Source organism: Dasypus novemcinctus, chromosome 12, assembly GCF_030445035.2.
Source record: "Dasypus novemcinctus isolate mDasNov1 chromosome 12, mDasNov1.1.hap2, whole genome shotgun sequence".
NCBI lineage: Eukaryota > Metazoa > Chordata > Mammalia > Cingulata > Dasypodidae > Dasypus > Dasypus novemcinctus.
The window spans coordinates 59656063-59680752 of record NC_080684.1 but is presented as its reverse complement, the minus strand read 5'-3'; positions in this window follow the sequence as shown (position 1 = coordinate 59680752).

The window sequence follows — 24690 nt, the reverse complement described above, 5'->3', positions numbered from 1 at the left end:
GTACATTTGTTACAATTGATGAACACATGTTGAAGCATTGCAAACCAACCATGGTCTATAGTTTGTGTTACGGTTTACCCTTTGTGCCGCACAATTTTATAGGTTTTAACAAAATGTATAATGGCTTGTATCTGTCATTGCAACAATTCCAATGTCCCAAAAATGCCCCATGTTACACTTATTCTTCCTTCTCCTTCCCCTCAGAATCTCTGGTGACCACTGTCTTTATATCAATGTCACAAGTTCTCCCATTACTAGAATAACAAGTCTACTTTAGTCCATAGTTTATTCCCCCCTTATGCTTGTTCATTCCTCAGTCTTGAGGATTTGAGCTGCCCACTCTGTTTCCAATTGAGAGGGGGCTTAGATCCCATTGGGCAGATGGATGGAACTGCCTTGCTTGCAGTTGCAGATACTCTCTGTTTCAGGGAGTGGCCATTGTCCATCATCATCTCCTGTGGTTAGTTGTCCTAACAACTGGAGAGTAGGTGTTGGCTGCAACTCTGCTGAGATTCAGGGCTCAACCAGCATATGAAGAGACCGAATATTTAAGTATCTGGGACACATATAAAAAGGGCATAGTGGTAATTATAGGCTCAAATAAAAGGGGCAGAAGAGCCATGTGTAGGAAAATTATAAACGAGTCTAACTCCAATACATTAGGGAGATAGGTTATCATATATTCCAAAGTAAGGCCCACTGATGGGATGCTGAATTCCCAGGGTTGTCTGCCCTGCCTATAGTGTCCAGATGTCTCTAGAGCCCTCAGGAGCTCCCCTACTTGAGGCACTGTTTACTGTGGCAGGCAGTGAGATCCTCCTGAGAAGTGTGTAAACTCTAGAATGACCTCACCACTCACTTTGAAATCTCTTAGCCATGAACACTCATTTGTTATTAATATTTCTCCCTTTTTCCAAATGCATCCCTAGTTGGTGAATAAGACTATATTTAGGCCTTGGAATTTAAGGAAATAGCAATATAGGAGATGAATATCTAATGCTTTTGATTTCTGCCATCTTTGAGTATCTAAAGATAGCTGGTGAATAGCTAATGAACTTCTAAATTTTTTGTCTATTCTAATTGGAAAAGGCTTTGTTCATTGTCATCTCCTACAATAGATCATGTCCTCCAAGGATGGTTGCAACAATATCTTCCATCCAACATCCTCTCATGCAATGTGATTTGGCCTATTCTAATTCCTGTCCTCTGGAATCTTGGCCAGCCTTTATGACTTGCTTGTAACCAATAGTATGTGCAGGAGTGATACATGTGATTCCAGAGGCTAGATCAGAAAAGAATGAAGTTTGCACCAGATTCTCTTGTAGCTCTTCTGCTCAGGGCATTTCTTTCAGGTTTCTCCCTCTCAGAATCCAGCTATCACACCATGAGAAACCTGAGCCACATGGAAAGGGCATATAGGGTTTGGGGTTGACAGTTTCAGCTGGTAGCCCAAGCACCAGATCCATGAGTGAAGAAGCTTATTGATGGTTCCCCAGGAATTTGGGTCATTCCAGTCATTTGAATCATCCCAGTTGAGTCCCCAGATATCACATGCAAGGAAGACAAGCCATGCCTGACATGCCTTATCTGGATCCCTGACCCACAGAATCCATAAGCATAATAAAATTGTTGTTGTTTTACACCATTAAGGTTGAAATGTTTGCTATATAGTGCTAGATGACAAGAATACCTCCTGTAACATAACCCTCTTCCAAATAAGTCTCTAAATCCCAGGAAAATGCTTATTTTAAGTACTTTGCATCCTTCTCATTCTTTAGGTTAAAAAAAAGGCAAATTCCAGTCTATTTCTTGAATCCAAACACATTTTTCATTCATTACATCATTGAGATGTAAATCTAAAGACTCACCTCTTTCTGTCTTTAGTCAAGACTATGTTTTAAAAATATGCAAGACACATGGCTCCCTAACCTATTCTCAGAGAAGGCAACTGCATTTTTAACATATTTTCCCTGGTCGCTGTCAATGTGCCAGAGTCACACAAGTAATAATAATGATAGCACAATAATAGCAGTAAACATTATTTCTCTAGCTGTAGCCCCTATGTGCTTTTACAGGACCTCTATTCTCTGAAAGCTCCCTTTCCTCATGCCTCTTTTTTTCAAGTACCCAGAAGATTTCTCTCCAATGAGTGCAAACAAGTTCTCTTTGCCTCCGCCTGGTACCCACCATTTACCCCCACAGTTCTCCTGCAGTTTCCCCACAGTTCTCCAGAAACCTTTTGGAGTGTCCAGTGATCAACCTCCCACTGACTATGAAGTCCTGTGAGAGAGGTTATCACAGCATGCCTCCATGGTCTTCTATCCACAGTGCTGATTTTTGTGCCAAGGCATGTACTGTGCCTTAATGAACCAAAGCTGTTACACAGCCTGGTGCCACTGATGAAACTATTTACCCCATATGCCAGGACTGGAACTTCAGATATAAGATTTCTCCAAGTGCTTCCTGGAGGGACTTTGAGTGCTCCCATGGTACTGAGGGCAGAACGTGGCTGCAGCCACAATTGCTAATAATATGTTGGTACTCTAAATGTACCAAAGTTCTTCTTGTCCACAGTCATTTCTAATGGGCACCAATGCAACACCTCTAGATGTACTTGATGTATTTCTAAGTTTTTTAGTGAAAATGGCCTTTTCCATTTTTTTCTTCAGTCCTTGCTCTTCTAGACTGAAAGATGAATTTATGAGGGTCAAGCTGAAAAGCAAATCTCAATGACTGATGGCATACAGTACTTAGAATTTGTACTCTCATCCGATTATCCAGGTTGCCTGTCAACTCTTTCTTCTTTCGGGATAAACTCTTTCTCAAGAGTTTTCTCATATCTTCTCCCAAACAGATTCTGGGTGAACCTGCCTTGAAGTCTCAGAATTCTAAAATGAGCAGCACTTAGGTTTTACTGAGAATGCCCACTACATCAAATTTATTTAATAACATAGTTCATTTGAGGAAAGAATGCCAATTTTAATTAAAACAGTTTAGTTTGGAGAATTAGCTTATGTAGATTTACTAATCTTAAGCTGCCCAAGAGTGTAGTAGTTAAGGGATGGCTTTGGAAAAAAACTATCAGGGTTCAAATCTCAGTTTTGCCAATTATAGCTGGATGACCTAGGGAAAGTTACTCAATCACTTTGTGTCTCAGTTTTCCTTGTTATAAAATATGATATTGAAAAAGTACATATATCATATGGTTATTGTGGAGATTAATTCACATTACCAAGTTTCATGGACATGGAACCGTGTTTGGTATTTAGTGAGCATTATATAAGGGTTTGCTAAAATTATTATACAATTTTTTAGCTATAACTACCAAGCATTACCCATGCAAACAGCTTCTTATTAGTGGCACTAGATGAATGACAATTTATGTAGTCTGAGTTTGTGCCAAATATTTTATTTATTTAACACTTCTGTACATCCTATATTTGTGAAAGGGAATGCATAGAAGAAACTGTGTAAATGTTTGTTTTTATTTGCAATAAGGCATTACATTATGGCACATTTTGAGGAGTATGTTGTTTGGGAGATAGTTCAAAAACAAATGTATTTTATTGCATATAGACATATTTCCTGTGTAAATACAGCCTTGCATTTTAGCCAGCAGCTGGCATAGATACATGGTTAAGTTACATTAAATACATTTATCCAATATATAAGCACCTGTATTTCAGAATATACAATTTAATTTTGTTCTATTAATATAGATGTCACTACTATTATTCTTCTGATTGAAAGTAAAACCAATAAATATAGAATCTCTTTACTGATAACTTGTTCATTTTCCTTATTCATTAAATAAAAATACTAAGCACCTCAAATTAATGAATTTTAAAAAAATAAGGTGCAGCGTAATCAGCAAGATGACAGCAGAGTAAGGAGCTCCTAGAGTCAGCTCCTGCTACAGGGCAGTTAGCAAACACCCAGAGCAATCTGAACTAGCTGAAGTACCTGTATGGTGGTTCCAGAAGAGCACTCTGCAATATCATTGAAGGAATGGAAGGAGGAGACTGCACATCTGCAGAGAAGATTCTTAAGTAGAGTGCTCCACGCCACGGAGGCTGGTGCCCATTCTGCACTGGAGGCACAAGCCACCTCGGGAGCTGTTCCACAGCTGGAATTGAAAGCTCCACTTCCCAAAACCGGGGAGGAAGAGACAGTTGGGCACCAACTTCAGGTACTGATGAGTAAATTCAGGGGGCTAAAGTATAATCTTAAGAACAGCTAAAGTTTGAAACTGCCCAACTCAGAAAGAGGCCGGTAGCCCCTATCTTAACTCTGCGCCTGGCACAAGGGGAAGTGGGGTGGACTGAAAATCACAGTGTTGATAGGGACCGGCTTCTTTCCATTCAGATCAGATAGCAGTTGTAGCCTAGGCCCCAGTGCCACCTCCAGCAGGAAGGAAGCTGCAGGGACCTACACCAGCCTCTCTGGGAAATTACAGGCCATGCCACGGAGACTGGTGATCATCCTACTTTGCAGCGCAGGCAGCCCCAGGAGCTATTCTGTGACTGGAATTTGAAGCTCCATTTCCCAAAAATAGGGTTGGAAGAGATGGTTGGTCACCAATTTCAGCTACTGATTAGTTAAGTGGGTTGGCTAAAATATAACCCTAAGAATAGCTAAAGTATGAACCTGTCCAGGTTGGAAAGAGACTGGTAGCTGCCATTTTGACTCTGCCCCCTGCCTAAGGGGAAGCCTGGCTGATGGAAAATCAGAGTGTCATTAGGAACCAGTTTCTTTCACCCAGATTGGCCTGCATCCCTAAACTAGGCATCAGCCCCACCTCTGGAAGGGAGGAGGCAGGTGGGCCCTGCACCAACCTATCCAGGTAACTGCAGGTATATTTGGCTAGCACAGACTGAATAATCAGAACTCTATTGGGGTGACTGCAGTCATCTTAGACCTGCACTACATAAATTGCTGCCCACACCTACAGCTCCATCTCCACCCCAGGCAGAGGAGAAAGGGGGATGAAGCTTCATCAGTCTCTCTGGGCAATGACAGTCTAGGCCTGTACAACTTGGATTATTTCACACAGCTGTGGCTTTGTCCCTACCCCTGGCAAAGGAGAAAGTTGGAGGAAGCTTTATCAGTCCTGGGGCAATGAGGACAGCTTGAACCTCCACAGCTTATAGGATATATAACTATATCCTTGGCTCCTATTGTACAACCAGCAAGGGAGAAAGGGCAGGAAACCCTAAACTAAAGAGAAAAACTGCACCCAGAATAAATAATGTAGTAAACCAGATGCCAAGACACCAACCAAAAATTACAATCCACACCAAGAAACAGGAAGCTATGGCCCAGGTAAGGAACAAGATAAGCCTCCAGATAACATATAGGAGTTGAGACAACTAATCATAGATGTTCAAAAAAACCTCCTTAATAAATTTAATGAAATGGCTAAAAAGATTAAGGATATTAAGAAGACATTGGAGTAGCACAATGAAGAATTTGAAAACATACATAGAAAAATAGCAGATCTATGGCAGTGAAAGGTAAGGTGCAATAAGTGAAATTTTTAAAAAACCATTGAAATCAAATAATAGCAGATTTGAGGAGGCAGAAGAAAGGATTGGTGAGCTTGAAGAAGTGACCTCTGAAAGGGAACATACAAAAGAAGGATGAAGAAAGGAATGGAAAGAATTGAACAAAGCCTTAGGAAACTAATGATAGCAAAAGACATGCAAACATATGTGTCATGGGTGTCCCAGAAGAAGAGTAGGGAAAATGGGCAGAAGGAATATTTGAAGAAATATTGGTAGCAAATGTCCCAACCCTATTGAAGGACATAGATATCCATGTTCAAGAATCACAACTTACTCCTATCCAAAAAATCTAAAGAGACCAACTCTGAGACACATACTAAACCAAATGTCAAATGCCAAAGACTTAGAGAATTCTGAGAGCAGCAAGAGAAAAGCAATGCATAACATATAAGGGATACCTAATAAGATTAAGTGCTAATTTCTCATCAGAAATCATGGAAGCCAGAAGACTGTGACATGATATATTTAAGATACTACAAGAGAAAAACTTCCAGTCAAGAATCTTACATCCAGCAACATTGTCTTCCATAAATGAGGGTGAGTTTAGAATATTCACAAATAAACAGAAACTGAGAGAATTTCTAACCAGGAGACCAGATTTTCAGGAAATAGAAAGGGTGTGCTAGAGCCTGAAAAGAAAAGACAGGAGAGAATGGCCTGGAAATGAAGATTATATCAATAAAAGTAACTAAATATGTCAAAAGAGTGCTGAAAACACAATATGACAGATAAAACTCAAATAGTCAGGAATAAACTTAAACAACAATGTAAAGCATTTATATTCAAAAACTGTAACTCAATGTTAAAAGAAATGTAAAGAGTCTTAAATAACTGGAAGAACATTCCATGCTCACAGATTGGAAGACTAAATATCATTAAGATATCAGTTCTTCTCAAATTGATATACAGATTCAATATAGTCCTGATAAAGTCCACCATCATTTTTTTAATTGAAAACACAATTATCAAATTTATTTGGAAGGGTAAGTGGTCCTGAATAGCCAGAAACATCTTAATAAGGAAAGGCAAACTCTCATCTCCAGACTTTAAATCATATTACCTAGCAATAGTGGTAAAAACAGCATGGTACTGGCATAAAGACAGACACAGATCAATGAAACCAAATAGATGGTTCAGAAATAGACCCTCACATGTATGGTCAAGTGATTTTTCACTAGCCTGTCAAAACCACACAGCTCAGGCAGAGTAGTTCATTCAACAAATGGTACTGAAAAACTGGATATCCATAGCCAAAAGAAGAAAAGAAGATCCTTATTTCACACCTTATACAAAAATTAACTGAAAATGGATCAAAAAACTAAAAATAAAAACAAGAACCATAACACTCCTAGAAAAAATTGTAGGAAAATATCTCCAAGATCTGGTGGTAGGTGGTGGATCCTTAAAGGATATAAGAGGAGGACTCAGAGGGACTGCTGAAGTTTAATGTATGTAGACGTTTTTATTAGCTTTATTGTAAAAGTGTGGAGATGTGTAGAGTGGATGGTAACACATAGTAAGTAAGAGCTAGTTTATATATGGGGATGTGACTGAAAATGGTAGTCTAGGTATGCAAATGCCAATTGACAGAATGCTAGAGAATAATCTAGCAACTGAATGGCACAGTAAACCAAGAGGTGGATGAGAATTGTGGTTGATGGTCCAGAGGCAAGAGTGTCCTTTGTGAGCTAGAGCAAATGTACATCACTATTGCAGGGTGGTGTGAATATGGAGAAGCATGGGAAAAGTACAACTTGAGTGACCTATGGACTGTGGTTAGAAGTAATAATATAATATTTCTACATCTATGCCAAAGGTGTACTGTGTTGATAATGGGGCAGGATGGAAAATGTGTGCCAAATGTGCACTATGGACGTGGTAGCAATCAGATGATATTATCTTATCTATAACAAATGTTCCCACTATAGTGTGGTATGTTGACAGAGGGGTGTGGCTTGAGAATTCTGCACATGTGCATGATTGTTTTATAAGTTTACAACTTCTGACATAAAAAATATATTTAAAAATAATAATAGGCTGGGTTGGGGGAAAATACATCAAATGTAAGATAAGGACTATAATTAGTAGTAAGATTTTGACAACATTCTTTCATAATTTGTAACAAATGTCTCACCACAGTGCAAGGTGTTGGTGAAGGGTTGACATATGGAACCCCTTTGTAATGTTATGCATGTTTGCTTTGTAAGTTCACAACTTTTACTACACACTTATTGTTTATGTATGTTCATAGATAAATGATATAAAGATAATAATAATAATAGGGCTGGTTGGGGGGAAAAATACTCTGGTTAGCCATAATATTTTGACAATGCTTTTTAATCATTAGTTAAAAATGTTTAACAACAATGTAAGGTATTGGTGGTAGGGTGAAGTACAAAAGTTCTGTATGATGTTACATATGTTTGTTTTGTAAGACCACAACTATAATTATATGCTTATTGTTTATGTATGTTTATGTATGAATGATATACTTCAATAAATTTTTTAAAAAATAAGGTGCAAATGGAAACATATTCACATGAAAACCTATACACAAATATTGATAGCAGTTTTATTCATAATAGCCAAAAAATCTCAACAAAAAAATATCCTTCAATGAATAAATAGTTAAACTATATGGGGTGGATTGAAATGTGGACCCCAGTTTATATATGTTCTTGGACATGGTCCACATTCAGGTGGGTGTGGACCCATTGTTAATAGGATCTCTTTGAGATGTTACTTCAGTTAAAGGGTGGTCCAACTGAATCAGGTTGGGCTTTATTTGAATTACTAAGGTCCTTTATAAGCAGAGTGAAAGTCAGACATAGAGGGAGAAAGCCCCAGAAAGAAGCAGAAGTCAATGGAACTTTGAGGAGAAGGGAGAAGTCATTATCATTTATATCACCATGTGACAGAAAAGCCAAGGGCAAGGATCACCTGCAGGCAGCCCCAGAATACCTCAGTCTTCAGGAGAAAGCATTGCCTTGCCAATGCCTTGATTTTAGACTTTACCTAGCCTCAAAATCACAAGTCAATAAATTCCCATAACTTAAGCCAACCCATTAAATGGTATCTGTTTTAGAAGACAGGCAATTAAAACACTATGATACATCCATACCATGAATACTACTCAGCAATAAAAAGGGAAAAAACTTACACACTCAGCAATGTGGATAGATCTCAAAGCAATTATGCTGAGTAAAAAAAAAAAAAAGCTGACCTCAAAAGATTACATGCTATATGATTCCATTTATACAATATTCTTGAAATGAAAAAACTGCAGAGATGGAGAAATGATTAGTGGTTACCAAGGTTTGGGGGGAAGGGGGAAATTAAGAGGAAAGGAAAATAGTAGATGTGACTATAAAAGGGTAGAACAAGGAATCCTTCTGATGGAACTGTTCTGTATCTTGGCTATAGTGATGGTCCCACGAATTTACACATATGATAAAATTGCAGAGAAGGAGATACATTTATAAACACATACACACACATGCGTATATTAAAAAACTGGTGAACGCTGAATAAGATGGATTGATTTTATCAATGACAAATTCCTGGTTGTGATATTGTACTATAGTTACATGAGATGTTACCACTAGTTGAAACAGATGAAAAGTAAATGGAATCTCTCAGTATTATTTCTTACAAATGTGTGTGAATCTACAATTCTCAGAATAAAAGTTTAAAAGAAAGTACCTGAAGTAATTTCATAAGACTCTGTAAAAATATCAACTTATAAATGAGATCTAAATCTGTGATATAATTTCATTACCTGTAGGTTCCCCATGTCTATTATTTTAAAAGTACCTGTTGAAGCCTCTGGGGGGCTTCGTGGGGGACCCCGAAACCTCTGTGGGGCTTCTTGGGGCCGCGGGCTTAGGTGAGGACGACGAGGCTGGGTAGAGGAACTCAGACCACGGAGACGAGGCTGGTGGCACGGGTCTGCTTTATTCAGTAAGTGAGCATAGTATTATAGGGCAGGGGGGTGGCGTGGGGAATGCTGATTGGTTCAGAGGTGAGCAATATTTTGGTTGGCTGCCGTAAGCAGTTACTAGGGGGGAAGGCTAGTAAGAGGTTACATGAAGTGGGAGAGGTGGTGGCAGGAGATTGGCTATTGCTGTTGCTGGGGTGGAAGGCAGACTTGAGCTTCTTAGGCTGTGGCGGGAAATAGGGAACAAAGCAGTTGCGTGGGGGGGAAGGGAGCGGGAGAGGGGGGTGGGGAAGAAGGGTGGAGTGGCAAGGGCCGACCAGATGTTACCTTTAGGCGGGAGATTATGGGCGCAGCCTCTGCTGGTGCTTGGGCGGGCTTGAGGGCGTCACGCCCTTGCCGGCTGAGGACGCGGCCGCCCATTCCAGCCGCCGGTAGTAGGCCTGGGCAGGCTGAGGGCTTGCGCCCCTGCCAGCCACCCTGACCCCTGGCTCCAGGCTATGCGTCTGCCTTCCGCCGGGGCTGGCCGTGTCTAGGGAGGCTTGCTGTCCCACAAGTACCAATTCCATGATTCTGATTAAATATTCACTTACAGCCTCCTGAACTCTTGGCATAATTCTAGGCATTTTAACAACAAAAAAAGTATTATAAGACCTTCAGTGCTACACTGTGTGGTAGGTACTTTGGTCTCTCTTCTGTGAATAAAGAAACAGCCAATGATGTTAAGAACTTGTCCAAAGTCCCACAGCTAATATATAGCAAGTCTAGCATTTGACCCCAGCCTTTTGCTTTTTCCAGAGCTATGTCAAAGTAGTCTAGGTAATACAGAAATACCCTTCATAGAACAAAAGAGAGGTATTTGAAAATGAGGTTAGGAATGCAAAGGGTGAATTTTATGTTGACCTTTCTATCACAATGAGATGGTAAATAGTTTCTTGTTGCTAGAATCCTTAAATATTTTTTTACTTTTATTTTGTCCTCTGGCCACAAGGAATATCTGATTACTCTCTCACCAACATCTGCAAAGAGCATTCCATTTCTTTCCCCTCACCAATTCCATAGAAACATCAACCCTGATTCAGTAACTAAGTCCTTCTTGTCCACTCTAACCACTGGGTTACTGAGCAGGTGCAGACAGCACAATCGTGGAAAGCAGTACCATTAGAATTCATAAGCTCCAACTTGACCCTCATTTTGAGCCAAAGTCTTCTTCCCTACAATTTTTACCAAATGATCCTAGAACTACCCTAGATCCATAAAGAGAAAGTCTATTTCATTTGCCACATGTTATTATCAAATACTTGAAATCAGTTATCATGTTCCAGGGTCAACTTTTCTCCAAGCTGGTCCCAGATTCTTCACCATTATTCATACAACATATTTTTTAAGTCAGTTGCTAGCCTGGCAGCTTTTCTCTGAGTGAACTCCAATTTATGTATGTCCCTTTTAAGGCATGATGCACACAGTTGACTTAGGTGAGTTCTTCCCAGAGCAAGCCAATCTCCATAATCATGCAAACACTGTGCTTCTTTTATTACAGGCAAGTTTACATCAGTTTTCTTGACATCCAGCTACTACTTATAAAATGAAGTTTTACATGCTTCTTCCAATCCATATTTTCCCTTTGCAAGAATTCTGCAGTTGGCTGGTATTTGGGGTTTTCTGTTTTGTTTTATTTCACTTTATTTTTAAACCAAGGTACAGGTCATTTCATATATTCAACAAAGATATTAAATATCTTTTGGCTGCCATTTTGCTAAGTGCTGATGTTATAGAAGTAAACAGTATCTGACTTCAAAAAGCTCAAATTTCAGCAAGGTGGGAAGAGTGGACTAGCAAGACAATCTGTAATTTTCTCAGTGTGATGAGTGTTATGAAAGTAAGTAAAAGACTGTTACTGGAGTTGAGCAAAGAATCCTCTCAGTTAACCCAAGGTGGGGAGGAGTTGAGAAATGTCTCACAAGTGACAGCAACTACCAAGTTGAGTCTCAAAGAACAAGAAGGAGGTAGGCAGGCAAATTGTAGTGGGGAAGGGATCAAGAGTATATTTCTGATAGCTCAAGCAGCATCGACCATTTGTGAAGCTGCAGCGTTACTCAGAATGACTGGGATGGTCCCTGATACACTCTGTCCTGTTAGGCTCAGAGTTTATTTCATAAAAATATTGGATCTCAATTCCAGTGCCCAATATGTTACTTATCTTGCCAAGTTTTAGGCACAAATTTGAGAAGCATGTCTTGTCTTTTTCCATCCAAGTGTCTGATTAAAAAGCCTGCTTGTCCTATTGCACAATACAAATTTCTTCTCTTCTCCAAAATGCTCTTATGAGAGATCTTATCAAATGCTTGCCTGAAACTTGGACATACTTTGCCCATTGAGTAATTCTGATCAGCCAGACCAATAACCACCCCAACCCGAAAAAGTATCTAAAAGAAGGAAAATGAGATTACTTGAATTGATTTGGTGAAATATTCTAACTTCCGTTTGTGCAAAACGTCTTCTAAATTAGGTAGAAGAATAAAACACAGGTTATTTAAAGTTCTTTAACTCAACCAAAAATACTGAGTTACTTAACACTGGAATCTTAAGATTAGGAATCCTAACTTTTGGCATTGCAAACAACAAAGAAAGTTAAACTAATTATCCATGTCCCCGCTGCTGACCCCTAGCTCCGGAGGGCTGGAGGTGACTTCAGAGTTCTCCTCCTGGGGGTGGAATGTTAGTGACCTCTCAAACTGCAACAAGCTTTGTGGCATGTCTGCCAAAGGACCTGACTGAGGAATACAATTGGGGCCACGCGAGGTATCAGAGCATCTTTCAACCAAGAAGACTATGACAAGCAGAGCAGCCTTACCTCTTAGCTGAGGCTGAGCCTTTCCATTGTTCCTCCTAACTGGATTAAGTCTTTCTATGTCACCATCACCACCCCAGCTCAAATTCTTATCCATTAGGGCTGGGCCTGCTCTTCACTGATGCCTTTCTCTTAGAGTTCCCACAGACCCAAGGGCTTACCTTACGGATCATGAATGCCTAAGGCTCACTCAAAGATAAAAGCACTCACCATCACTGAATGAATTGGCACATCTTAGTTAATGCAGAAATGGCAAGTTAGAAGTCAAAAGGGTATATCTGGAGTACAAAGGTAAATTGCTGGGGGGGGGGGAGGTGGGGTGGGGGTGGTGGGGTTGAATGGGACCTCATATATATATATTTTTTTAATGTAATATTATTACAAAGTCAATAAAAAAAAACTCCCATTAAAAAAAAAAAAAAAGGTAAATTGCTCAGTTCACATAATTAAGAAAACTACTCAAAATCTGTTGATAGCAATTTTTTTCTGGCAGTACTAGGGATTAAACCCGGGACCACATAAGTGGGAAGCAGGCACTCAAACCACTAAACTATATTCGCTTTCCTTGATAACATTTTTTAAAAGATTTATTTTATTTATTTCTCCCCAACCCCTTGTTGTTTTTCACTTGCTGTGTCTGTTCATCTTCCTTGTTTCTGTAGGAGGCTCTGGGAACTGAACCCGGACTTCCCAAGTGGGAGGGAGGCACCTATTTGCTTGAGCCACCTTTGTTCCCTGCTTTGTTGTGCCTCTCATTATGTTTTCTTCTTGTGTCTCTTGTTGCATCAGCTTGCCATGCCTGCCCATTGTGCCAGCTTGCACCTTCTTTAGGAGGCACCAGGAACAGAACCGAACAAGGACCTCCCATGTGGTAGTCAGGCGCCCAAATGCTTGGGTCACAGCACTTCCTTTTTTTTTTTTTTTTCCTTTTTTTTTTTTTATTGATTTTGTAGAAATATTACATTAAAAAAAATATGAGGTCCCATTCGACCCCACCACCCCCACCGCACCCCTCCCCCCCCCCCAGCAACACTCACTCCCATCATCATGACACATCCATTGCATTTGGTAAGTACATCTCTGAGTATCTCTGCACCTCATGGTCATTGGTCCACATCATGGCCCACACTCTCCCCCATTTCATCCAGTGAGCCCTGGGAGGGTTAACAATGTCCGGTGATTGCCCCTGAAGCACCATCCAGGGCAACTCCAAGTCCCAAAGGCACCTCCACATCTCATCTCTTCCTGCCATTCCCCATACCCATCAGCCACCATGTCCACTTTTCCCACTCCAATGCCACCTTTTCTCTGAGGTCCTTGGATTGGTTGTGTCCGTTGCACCTCTATGTCAAGAGGAGGCTCAGATTCCACATGGTTACTGGATGCAATCCTCCTGCTTTCAGTTGTAGGCACTCTAGGCTCCATGGTGTGGTGGTTGTCCTTCTTCAACTCCATCTTAGCTGAGTGAGGTGAGTCCAATAAATCAGATTGTAGGAGCTGGAGTCTGTTGAGGCTCAGGGCCTGGTTATCATATTGTCAGTAAAAAGATTCAATCACCTAAATATATCTGAAACCCCAATACCAACTACAATTCCAGTAAAGTAGCATGATAATCTTATGAAAAGAGATCCCCTCTGGGTCCAGTTTCATCACGCAGAAACACCAGCTCCAAAGAAGGGCCATCTGTCATGGCAATGAACCCTATCTGCCATGACCATAGATAGAACCCGTGGGTCCCTTTCGCCCTCAAAGGAACATCACTTCCCTTGATAACATTTTAAAATTTCTGATTTCTGTCTTTTCTTGAAAAGGTGTACACACCACAGAAGGCAGCCACTGAGTAGCAGCTACACCCATTCCAAAGTGCCCTGCTTCACCCATGTAAATTCCATGCCTGGCCCCACAGGGCATTCTAGTTTGTAACCTTTGACTCAAGGAGGACAGTCTTCTCATTTTCATAAATGACACCTTCAATAATCTTCTGCAGAGACTTTTTCCTAGACCTTCAAACTCACTGGTCAGCAGTTTGCAGAACACACTTTCCTATCCCTCATAAAAATACAAAATGTTCTGCAGACATTTAGGGAGACAAAGAAAGACAAGCATAATAGCCCTCTTATGAAAATTGAGTCAAATGAGTAGGAAGTTAAGGACAAAACACAAGCTTCATTAGTTTCCTGGCCATTTACAAGGGTATGTGTTAAATGCTTTATATGCATTTTTTCAGTGCCTCCTAAACTTTCTTGTTTGTTTAGCTTCCCAGCAGGTCCTTGCTGAGACTGGAAATATGGCATTTTTAATAAGCACCCAAAGGATTCTTATCAGGTAAGTTTGGTAAGTACTGCATTCTTTCATTTTATCTTACTGTATCACTATAAGACAGATACTATCCATAAATGAAAACTGCAACTTAGAGAGACCAGCTAATTTGCACAAGAAACTAGTAAAATTAGTACAAATCAAGAGTTAATCTATTTGAGGTGATGAAAAAGTTTGGGTAATGGATGTTGGTGATGGTAACACAATATCGTGAATGTAATTAATACCACTGAATTGTGCACTCAAAAGTGGTTGAAATGGGAAATTTTGAGTAGTAAATATTACTATATTAATGAGTCTAAAAAAAAATCTGGGGTCCACAAACTACAGTCCATGAGCTAAATCCAGTGATTTTATATGGTCCCTGAGCCTGTTTTTATAAATAACATTTTTATAGGAACACAGCCACACTTATTTTTTTAATGAGTTGTCTATAGTTGCTTTTATGCTGTCACAGCAAAACTGAGTCATTTCAGCAGAACCATATGGCTCACAAAGCCTAAAATATTTATCTGGCACTTTACAGAAAAGGTTTGTCAACCCCTGATCCAGATGCCTAACTCCAATGTTTAATATCTTAACCACTACTACAGTGTATATCTAGCTGTATAATCATAAACAACTCAGGGAAAAACACAAAGGAGAAATTGATGTGACTGCAAAGATAGATCACTACCCAGAGAGCTCTGGTTGTTAAGTTGGAAATTTGAAAATCTTAATATTGTCCCTCTTCCATCTGCCATTGCCTGCTCATCTGTCTGCATTCCTCTCTCCCCAAGTCTGCTGCTTCACAGAACTGACATTTTCAACTTTTCCTCTGAAACATTTGAGATTATTTCCATTTGAGATTTTAGTTTTCCTTTTTTTAAGGCATTTTACTGCTAGAAGTCTTGATTACACCAAATCAAACTGACCAATCAATTAAAACTCTACAAAGATAGCCACTATCATTGTACCATGTCTTCACTGAAATATAAATGGAGTTGGTCTTGTTCTCTTCTTTCATACTTTCTTGGAGAATCTGTATTACCACTCTTCAAATTAAGATATTAAACCAAGGTACTCAGATGTCAGTTAGCTGAGACATATTCTTATTGTGCCTTAAAGTCTTACTAATTTCATTTTTGTTTTTTTAACTACTTTATTGAGATATAATTCATCACAAACCATACAATTTGCCCATTTAAAGTGTAAAATTCAATGGTTTTTACATATTCACAAAGTTGTGGATCACAATCAATTTTAGAACATTTCATCTCCCCAAAAAGAAACCCCACAACCTTTAACTTTTATTCCCAAACTCCCATCACCACAAGCCTTGGGCAATCGTTAGTCTACTTCCTGCCTTTATAGCTCTGCCTATTCTAGGCATTTCATATAAATGGAATTATGCAATACATGGCCTTTTCAAGATTCATCCACATTGTAATATGTGTCAGTATTTCATTCATTCCTTTTTATTACCAAATAATATTCCATTGTGTGGATATATCACATCTTATTCATTAGTTGATGGACTTTGGCGCTACTATGAATAATGTTGCTCTAAGCATTCATATATAATACAAGTTTCTGTATGCACATATATCTCTTCAAATGTACTATCCACAAAGGAGTGGAATTGCTGTATATTATGGTAGCATATGTATATATGCTGTATATTATGTAATCATTTGAGGAACTGCCATCCTCTTTTCCAAAGCAGCTGCACCATTTTACATTTCCACCAGAAGTATAGGAGGGCTCCAGTTTCTCTACATCCTAACCAATGTTTATACTGCTTTTTTATTATAGCCATCCCGGTGAGTGTGAGGTGGTATCCCATTGTGAGCTGAGACACATTCTTGATGGCACCAACTAAGTCTAGTTAGAGCCTCAAGTCCTTTCCACACTAATTCCCAGTGAGTTCAAACCTGAGTTCTCGGATGCCTTTCAACCCCCCAGGCCTCACTACTCCTCCCTCCAGTTACTGCAAGATTCTAGTCACGCCCAATCCTTGGCCCGGAATGAAGAAGTCACTTCTCTACATCGCTCCAAGGATCCAGATCCAAATCTGGGCTTCAGGCCCTACTGTAATAACCTTGCAGGAATTGTTTCAGACTTTCAGGAATCACTGCAGCCTCTGAAGTTCAACGCTGTCCCTTGAACAGTACATTGATGTTCATCCATTTGCTAGAAATATATTTGTTAGGCAATATTTAAAGTTAAACAAATCTGAGATTTTCACTCATCTGTTGTTTGTTTGTTTGTTTGTTTTATTTCTCTCCCCTTTCCCCCCAGTTGTCTGCTTTCTGTGTCCATTCGCTGTGTGTGTTCTTCTGTGACCACTTTTATCCTTACCAGCAGCACCAGGAATCTGTGTTTCTTTTTGTTGCATCATCTTGTTGTGTCAGCTCTCCATGTGTGCAGTGCCATTCTTGGGCAGGCTGAACTTTCTTTTACACTGTGCAGCTCTCCTTACAGGGCGCACTCCTTGCACATGGGGCTCCCCTAAGCGGGGACACCTCTGCGTGGCACAGCACTCCTTGTGCGCATCACCACTGCGTGTGGGCCAGCTGCACATGGGTCAAGGAGGCCCAGGGTTTGAACCGCAGACCTCCCATGTGGTAAGCGGACGCCCTATCCACTGGGCCAAGTCCGCTTCCCTTACTCATCAATTTAGTTACTCATTGGGTCCTACCCTTCCAACGGTCCATGTAACTGCCTACCTCAGAGGCCTCTTATTAAAATTCCCTTTCCCTGTATCAAAGATAATGTCCCATGCAGGCCTGTTCACTAATTTTTTTTTTCTCTAACATGAGACATAGCTCTAGTTCTCACTGATTGCAGAACAAGGATGACTGGTTTTCACAGAATTCAATATATGACCAAGCTCTTGATGACTCAGAATAAGCAGCTCTTTACTCTTTGTATTAGTCACTATTTTGCATTAGTGCTGATGCAAAATACCAGAAATCTGTTGGTTTTTATAAAGGGTATTTGTTTGTAGTAAAGCCTATAATTACCAGGTTATGATGCATAAGTTACTTCCCTCACCAAAGTCTCTTGACACATATTGGACATCTGCAAGTGTTCAGGCTACCTGGGTTCCTCTCTTCCCCGGCTTGTTTCTCTCTGGGCTCAGCTGCTTTGCCCTCTCCACAGGGCCAGATGCAGACTATCAGGCTATGTCTTGTCTCTCTTCCCAGGACTCCTGCCATGTTTAATGGAACTTTCTCTATTCCTCTGTGTTCTTCTCCTGTGTGTTTACTTCTCAGGACTCCAGCATTAAAACTCCAACTCTCTTTTCTGTCATGTGGTTTTTTTCTGTGAGTTCCCACCCACCAAGGGTGCAGAGATGCAATATCCTACTGACGTGGCCCAATTGAAGCCCTAATCATAATTTAATCATACCCAGAAGAACAGACCAGTTTACAAACATAATCCAGTATCTATTTTTGGAATTCACAAATACTGCCAAACTACTACACTCTTCTCCAGATTTTCTCTAATATCTCAAACTGTTGTCCTGTCTCCAAAGGAACTTGTTTGTGGGAGAGAGATTAACTCCAAATTGTACAGTATTCCAATACCAAACAATATTTAATAGTTACCATTTCTCAATGGAAAGAGAAGGGTGGTCCTACAGGAGGATTCTTAAACCAATTCATTTCTACTTCAAGTTCTTTTACCCACTTTCCTGGGTCTAAAATTGCAATTGCAATTTATATATCACATTCTTTCAGGGTTTTCTACATCTTGATTAAAGGTTTTTCTTTAAATTTACTCTTTCCCTCACAACTCAATAGTAAGCATTCTTTAACATTCAAATTTTGAATTTTTCCAAGATGTTTCTTTCTGATGAAAAAAAAATGGATCCATTCTCAGAATATTTTTTGAATTTGCCATTACCTATTTAAGTATTGGGAGCAATGTCCTTTATATATATTATGCTAAACCAAGATAAAATTTCTGTAAATAGATCCTCTTTATATACCCACAACCCCAGAAATATATGGACTTTTCCAGATACAATCTCAAGGCAGTAGAGTAGAGTAAATATTATCATTATTCCCAGTCTTCTCCATCTCAGTAATGCACCTCAGTGTACCAGTTACTCAAACCCAAACTGAGGGTCATTTTGACACCTCTTTTTCCTACATTCCCACATTGAATTAGTTACAAGTTTTCTCCCAGTCTGCCTCCATAATACATTTTGGGGCCTTTGCCTCCTCTCCACTTATACTGTTTTGTCTACTGGGAAGGCCATTATCACAAACTGGACAATGTAATCAGTCTCTTTTTTGGTCTCCCTGCTTCCTCTTGCCCCCTCCAATCCAATCTCCACACACCACCCTTAAGGCTCATACTCTTCTTCTGAGTAATACCCCAAAATGACTACCCATGTCACTTATACAATAAAATGCAATCTCTTTAACATGACTAAGGTTTGAGAAGCTGTGCACTGATTCAGCTTCTCAAACCTCATCCTGATCCATGATCGTGCTCCTCTGTTTCTTACACTACAACCACATCAGCCTTCTTTAGTTTCCTCAAACAAACATGACATGCCCTTTCTCACAAGGGCTTCTGCCAGTTGTTCCCTGGGTCCAGGTTAGTCTTTCTCCTTTCTTCTCTCAGATCAGCAAAGCTCCTCTTCAACCTTAAAGTTTCTGCTAAATGTCCCTCCTCAAAGACTTTCCTTACCAACTAAACTAAAACAGGCCCACCATTAGCACCTGCACCCCTAATTCTCCATGATAGCACTCTATTCTTTTCCTTCACAGACCTTTCACAATCTGCAAGTATCTTTGTATTTGTGTTTACTTCTTTCTCCCCCATTAAGGAACTCTAAGAAGGCAAGGACTGTTTCCCATTTGATAACTTTATAACAGTGCCAGTACAGTAGCTAGCACACTGTAGATCCTCATAAATTACTGAGCAAATGAAAGGACAAATGCACAAATTGATGTTCAAAAATATACAATATTTATTCAAGGGAGGAGTTTATCATTATCTAAGCCAGAAATAGACCCCTAATCTCTGTTTCCATCCAGCCCTTGATGCATTGTGTCATATTTTTCCTCAAGGGGTATCAAATACATTGCTTTTGCAGTAATACATGGGATGGAACTATAAAAATGAATGGCTTTTAGAATTCAAATTCCTAATCCTAATGTTGCTGCACTCCATGACTAATGTGAACAATGTGCTATCACTACTGTATATTCAACTTTTAAGTGTGACTATTAATTCTTAATCAGTAATTATTCCCTGCTATATTCAAAAGTGGAAAAGATGTAGAAAGTGCCATTTCAATGTATTTTTCACTGATGGATAACATCTTGTTTTACTTAAATTCAAAATAATCTATGTTCTAATGAGGAGTTAATAATGAGTGGCTTTTATCAGAGTATCGTATTTGTTCTGTTCATTCTGTGTTTCATTTGTACCTGCTAACCTTCAAATAATGTCTTATGTTTTCAATTTAAGCAAATCTGAAAAAGAATGAGTTTTTAAGCTCTATTGAGAATTAATAACAAAGATTGCATGCTGAATTGATATGAGTTGAAGTTTTCCTATTTTATATCACTTATTAGTCACAGACTGTACAACTTGCCAAAAACTAAGTCATAATGCTTACAAGAAATTATAAAAATTTCTAATAAACATTCTAATTCAACAGATTTCTTTGATTTCCAATTTTATAAAATTTCTTCAAAACCCCTCTCAGAATTGACTACCTATCCCATATTCTGCCTATGAAGAACACTATCACTTAATTCTAGTTATTCTTATAGTCTCTGGACATGTATCAATTTCTGATATAATCACCATTGTTCAAAAGTGACCCATAAATGTTCCTCATTAAGGAGTTGAAATTACATATATGCTCATGTTCTCTTGTGTTCTCACAGATTTTGCCCATCTTCTTCACAAGATCATAACTTTTGTTGTGGAAATTATGTCTACACTTTTGCTTTGAAACTTTCCACAAAGTCTACCAAAGTACTCTGTCCATTGTAGCTATTTAATAAACATTGGCTCACTGCCTGAAGGAAGTAATTAACAACTCATTCATAAAGAATTCACATTGGTGCATAAATTTATCAATTTAATTTTTTATGTTTCTGTGAGAGGAGAGGTGATATACCAATATATTATCAAATCTTAGGAGCCTTCATGTTACTCAAATGTGGCCAGTCTCGAAGCCAAACTCAGCATGTAAATGCAATGCCTTCCCTCCAGCGTGGGACATGACACCCGGGGATGAGCCTCCCTGGCAACGAGGGACCACTATCAAATACCAACTGATGATGCAACTGGAAAAGGACCTTATATGGAAGGTTCAATGCGGATCAGCAGAATATCCATGTCTACATAAAATAACATGACTTTAAAATGCTGTTTGACCTAAAGTAAGGGGGAAATGGAAAGGAGAAATGAGTTTATATGGCTACGAGTTTCTAAAAAAGAGTCTGGAGGCTGGCAGAAGGATTGCCCTCATGCACAACTGAGCAGAGTCAGAGAGACAGATAAAGCAGATACAACCCCCAGATATTGGTTCCTATGAAGGCTAAAGAGACCCATGAGAGTTATGGTCATGGCCGATGGGGTTTACTACCAGGGCAGATGGCCCCTCTCTGGAAATGGTGTTTATGTGTGATGAATCTGGACTCAGATGGGATCTCCCTTCATAAGACTTTCATACTAATCTGCTGGAGGTGCAGTTAACGTTGGGGTTTAAGATATAGTTAGGGGATTTGACTCTCTGGACTGATAATGTGATAGCCAGGTCCTGAGCCTCAACAGACTCCAGCACCTACAATCTGATTTATTGGACTTACCACACTCAGCTAAGATGGAGTTGAAGAAGGACAATCACCACACCATGGAGCCTAGAGTGATTACAACTGAAAATGGGAGGATGGCAGCCAGCATCCATGTGGAATCTGAGCCTCCTCTTGACATAGAGGTGCAATGGACACAACCAATCCAATGTCCACATAGAAGAGGTGGCATTGGATTGGGAAAAGTGGACATGGCGGACGATGGGTATGGGGAAGGGCAGGAAGAGATGAGAGGTGGGGGCGTATTTGGGACGTGGAGCTGCCCTGGATGGCGCCTTGGGGGTGATCACCGGACATCATGGATCCTCACAGGGCCCACTGGATGGAATGGAGGAGAGTATGGGCCATGATGTGGACCATTGTCTATGAGGTGCAGAGGTGCCCAAAGATGTACTTACCAAATCCAATGGATGTGTCATGATGATGGGAACGAGTGTTGTTGGGGGGGGAGAGGGAGGGTGGGGGGGTAGGGTTGAATGGGACCTCACATATATATTTTTAATGTAATATTATTACAAAGTCAATAAAAAAAAAAAAAAAAGACTAGGAAAAAATTGTCATTTACATCCATGGTTGGCTAATTTTGTGACAGCAGGCTTTCAGTGTGTGAAAGCTAAACTTACATGAATAAAATCAGAAAAGAATGTGTTCTCTTGGTGTGCATTTCTTTAATTTGTTCTTTTCCTTACCGTACAGATTTAGAAAATATGGAGCCAATTTGGGAAACATATATTAAAAATCATATTCGATAAGAAAGAAAACATGTTTTAAGACAAATTTTAAAAATACAAAACAGTATGTTATATTTATGGAGGGAGAATGGACTTTGAACTTGGGCTTTCCTGTGTTCAGATCTTGGTTCTGCCACTTATTCACTATGTGACTCTGCACAAGTCACTTGCCTTCTCTGAGTCTCAGTTGCTTCAACTCTGAAATAGGAATAATAAAATCCACTACAGTGTTGTTATAAGGATTAAATGAGTGAGAACACACAAAGTGTCAAATACTGCTAGTGTAACAAATGCCCAACTACTGCTTATAACATATATTTTTCCATAATAGCTTATTACAGATAGTAACATGAAAAGAAGAAATTATGCAAATCTTTTGGGTAATCAAGTAAGCTTTTACAATAGATAACAATATTCCCTACCCCAATTTTTCCCCTCCTTCTACTCTACTTCCTCATTACAAGTAATGTTCATCAGCAACAGCAGTCTTATTTTAAAAATCAAATTTTAAAGTGTCACACACATTTATTTCTGTAGTTTTCCTCTCTTTTCTTATAATATGTTTATTCTAAAACAGAAGGCAGTGTTATAGTAATATCTGGGTATTACCCTTTAAAATAATCAGGAATCTTTAAGAGACTCATCAGTCTCAGATCTAGTCATTACTCCCACAATCTCTCCCCATTACATCTGAATATCCATATGCAAAAGAATGAAAGAGGACCCCTATCTCAAACCATATATAAATATGAACTCAAAGTAGATCAAAGACCTAAATGTAGGAACCAGGACAATAAAACTCCTAGAAGAAAATGGAAGGAAGTATCTTCAAGATCTTGTGACAGGCAGTAGTTTCCTAGACTTTACACCCAAAGTATAAGCAATGAAAGAAGAAATAGATAAATGGGACCTCATCAAAATTAGAAACTTTTATGCATCAAAGGACTTTGTCAAGAAAGTGAAAAGTCAACATACATGATGGGAGAAAATATTTGGAAACTACATATTCAATAAGGAAATATTCAAATAAATCCTACAACTCAACAATAGAAAGACAGAGAACCCAGGATAAAAAATGGGCAAAAACTTTAATAGACGTTTCTCCAAAGAGGAAATACAAATGGCCAGAAAGCACATAAATGATGCTCAATGATTTGCATTGAGCAAATCAAAACCACACCACACCTACTAGAATGGCCACTATTTAAAAACATAAAACTGTAAGTGTTGGAGAGGAAGTGGAGAAATAGCAACACTCATTCATTGCTGGTGGAAATGTTAAATGATGCAGAGGTGTTCTGGGAAAATGGTGTTGAAGTAGATAGGTACTGCCCAGATCTTTCACAAAAAAACAGCAGAGAAGGGGCAAAATCCTACCCAAGTGAGTTGTTTTGGGAATCCACAGTACAGAAGGCTGCAGGCATCATTCTGGAGGGAGCTGGACAAAGAGATAAAGAGCCCAAGGCAAAACCGTGAGTTGCTCTCACCTATGGATGGAAATCGCAGGTGGGTAAGCCCCACCCTCAAGGCGGATAGCCTTGAGTGAGAGGGAGCATTCCCTGGGAGGAAGAGGGGTCTGGTGAAGGGTGAAGAGTAGTTCCCTTTCCGTGGATTTGGCCACCTGAGCCCCCTTTGAATCTCGAGAAAGATACCAGCCAGCACTGAGGTGGCTCCAGGGAGAGGGGAGGGGAAATGCTCAGATTTCCAGGCCATCATACCAGTCTTCCTGGGAGAGAGGAACTTGGTCAGGGAGGGGGTGGACACAGGCACCTAACTAGTCCAGCCCCTGAAAACTGTTAGAAGTCCAACTTCCCAAGGGAAATGGGGGCAGGAAGAGCCTGACAAGCTTTCTTTTTATTTTTTTAAAGATTTATTTATTTATTTATTTCTCTCCCCTTCCCCCCTCACCCCAGTTGTCTGTTCACTGTGTCTATTTGCTGCGTCTCCTTTGTCAACTTCTGTTGTTGTCAGCGGCACGGGAATCTGTGTTTCTTTTTGTTGCATCATCTTGTTGTGTCAGCTCTCTGTATGGGCGGTGCCATTCCTGGGCAGGCTGTACTTTGCGCGCATCAGCACTGCACATGGGCCAGCTGCACATGGGTCAAGGAGGCCCAGGGTTTGAACCGTGGACCTCCCATGTGGTAGACGGACGCCCTAACCACTGGGCCAAGTCCGCCGCTCCTGATAAGCTTTCAAATGCCTATTTGAGCTACAGAGCTGCTGTAGTGCATTGGGGTAATTTCTGCCTTGCATGTAGAAGATCCCTGGTTTGGGTCTCTGTAACTCTTAAGATAAAGGATCCAGGGAGAGATAAGGCAAGCAATTAACACCTTATGATAGGGAACTTACAGACTGAGCTTCTGCTGTTTTGTTTTATGGTTTTTTGGGGGTTTTTTTTTCTTTCTTTTCCCTTTATTTTATTCACTAAAACTGGATACATCACCTGCAAAGGGCAAGCTGC